Source organism: Muscardinus avellanarius (assembly GCF_963383645.1).
Source record: "Muscardinus avellanarius genome assembly, chromosome: 13".
Classification (NCBI taxonomy): domain Eukaryota; kingdom Metazoa; phylum Chordata; class Mammalia; order Rodentia; family Gliridae; genus Muscardinus; species Muscardinus avellanarius.
In genome coordinates this window covers 52455169-52457983 of record NC_137799.1, presented here as the reverse complement: position 1 = coordinate 52457983, position 2815 = coordinate 52455169, and the positions used below count along the sequence as shown (strand labels likewise).

The window sequence follows — 2815 nt, the reverse complement described above, 5'->3', positions numbered from 1 at the left end:
AGGCTTAAAAAGTATTATTTGAGTTAAGGAGGGTCAGTGTGTAATAACAAAAGCTTCATATAACCAAGAGGATATAACAATTGTAAATCTATATGTACCTAAGACATAGCATCACACATTGAAAGCAAAATTTGACCAAACTATCAAATAAATGCATAAACCCACCACCAGCAAGAATATAAAATATTTGAACAACATAACCAATAAACTTGGTTTAATGACTATATCTAGAAAGAGAAGCCTGTACCCAGTGATGGAGAGCTCACATTCTATTCAAGCACACACAGGACTAAAAACTGACCACATACTGAACCATGGAGCAAGCCAAAGTAAGTGTCTAAACTCAGTCTCATACAGACCACTTTTTTTGCTCTCATAGAATTAGATGAGAGATTAGTAACAAAAAATAACTGAAAAGCTTCATGTCTAGAAATTTTTTGAACTTTTAAATAAATACCGGATCAAAGACAAGGTCATAATGTGTGTATGTCAAATATTATAGAATACAGCTAAAGATGTACTTAAAATTTTATACACATTTATATACATAAAATTTTCCTTCATTGGGTAAAAAAAAAAAAATAGCCATTAGTTGAGATACAGCTGAGAACGGAAAATAATAAAATGAGATAAAGTAGAAAAGTAAATTTAAAATATGGCAGAAATTGAACGCTGCGGCCGGTCTCAATCTGTGTCCATCCGTCCTCTCAGAACCCGCGCAGATCTCACCACACTTGCCATGCCGGAGAACGTGGCACCGTGGAGCGTGGCGGGCGCTGGGACTCCTGGCAGCCGCGGGAGAGGCGCCTACCAGGACCGCGACAAGCCGGCCCAGATCTGCTTCAGCAACGTTTCCGCGGCCAAAGCTGTTGCTGATGCTATTAGAACAAGCCTTGGACCAAAAGGAATGGATAAAACGATTCAAGATGGAAAAGGTGATGTGACCATTACAAATGATGGTGCCACCATTCTGAAACAAATGCAAGTGTTACATCCAGCAGCCAGAATGCTCGTGGAACTGTCTAAGGCTCAGGATATTGAAGCAAGAGATGGCACCACATCAGTGGCCATCATTGCTGGCTCTCTCTTAGATTCTTGTACCAAGCTTCTTAGATTCTTGTACCAAGCTTCTTCAGAAAGGGATTCATCCAACCATCATTTTTTTTTTTTTTTTTTGGTGGTACTGGGTTTCTGGAAGCCCTTCTACCTCCGGGCTACACTCCCAGACCTATTTTTACATTTTTTTTATTTGGAAACAGCGTCTCCTAAGCCAGCGCACACGCCTGGATTCGAACCTGCGTGATCCTCCTGTCTCTGCCTCCCAAGCGCGGGGAATACAAGCATGTGACACCACGCCCAGCTATCCAACCATCATTTCTGAGTCATTCCAAAAGGCTTTGGACAAGGGCATTCAAGTCTTGACTGCCATGTCTCGACCAGTGGAACTGAGTGACAGAGAAACTTTGTTAAATAGTGCAACCACTTCCTTGAACTCAAAGGTTGTCTCTCAGTATTCAAGTCTGCTTTCTCCAATGAGTGTAAGTGTTGTGATGAAAGTGATTGATCCAGCCACAGCTACTGGTGTAGATCTTAGAGATATCAAAATAGTAAAGAAGCTTGGAGGGACAATTGATGACTGCGAGTTGGTGGAAGGACTAGTTCTCACCCAAAAAGTGGCCAATTCTGGCATAAACAGAGTTGAAAAAGCAAAGATTGGGCTTATTCAGTTTTGCTTATCTGCTCCCAAAACAGATATGGATAATCAAATAGTGGTTTCTGACTACGCCCAGATGGACTGAGTGCTGCGAAAAGAGAGAGCTTATATTTTAAATTTAGTGAAGCAAATTTAAAAAAAGCAGGATGTAATGTCCTTCTCATACAGAAATCTATCCTAAGAGATGCTTTTAGTGATCTTGCATTACATTTCCTGAATAAGATGAAGATTATGGTGATTAAAGATACTGAAAGAGAAGACATTGAATTTATTTGCAAGACAATTGGAACCAAACCAGTTGCTCATATTGACCAGTTCACTGCTGACATGTTGGGTTCTGCCGAGATAGCTGAGGAGGTCAATTTAAATGGTTCTGGCAAAATGCTCAAGATTACAGGCTGTGCAAGCCCTAGCAAAACAGTTACAATTGTCGTCCATGGTTCTAACAAGTTGATGATTGAAGAAGCTGAGCGTTCCATTCATGAAGCCCTTTGTGTTATTTGCTGCTTAGTGAAGAAGAGAGCTCTTATTGCAGGAGGTGGTGCTCCAGAAATAGAGTTGGCCCTTCGATCTACTGAATACTCATGAACACTGAGTGGCATGGAATCCTACTGTGCCCGCTAAACTCATTCTTCCATACTCAGAGTGAAAACTCAAATGGGATCCCCCTGCTGCACAGAATCATGGGCACAGTGATAATTCCTGCATATCATTAAACACCCCAGACAAACAGACTTTAGAATGTTTTATCCACCTGATCTGAGGAATAAAAATGCCATCTTTCTCCATATTTTGAAATTTAAAAAATACCTCTCTAGCAGGGCTTGGTGGCACACATCTGTAATCCTAGTACTTGGGAGGCATAGACAGGAGGATCTATGGGTTCAAAGTTAGCCTCAGCAACCTAGTGAGATCTTGTATCCAATAAAAAGTATGATAGGGCTGGGGGTATAGCTCAGAGGTAGAATGTTCCTGGATTCAATCCCCAGCACCATACATACACATGCACAAAAGTATCTTCCTCACCTGAATCCGCATCTATGATTTGTTTATTAGAGATGATCTTGATTTTAAAAGACCATTTCCAGTAGCATCCTATTA

General features: G+C 40.8%; 1 pseudogene across 1 annotated transcript; it reads left to right on the top strand.

Moving 5' to 3' along the window:
• Positions 1 to 739: 739 nt before the first annotated feature.
• On the top strand, positions 740 to 2338 carry LOC308272192 (T-complex protein 1 subunit delta-like; annotated as a pseudogene). The gene is made up of 2 exons: positions 740 to 1162; positions 1361 to 2338. The product of its transcript is annotated as a T-complex protein 1 subunit delta-like (transcript).
• The last annotated feature ends 477 nt before the right edge of the window (positions 2339 to 2815 follow it).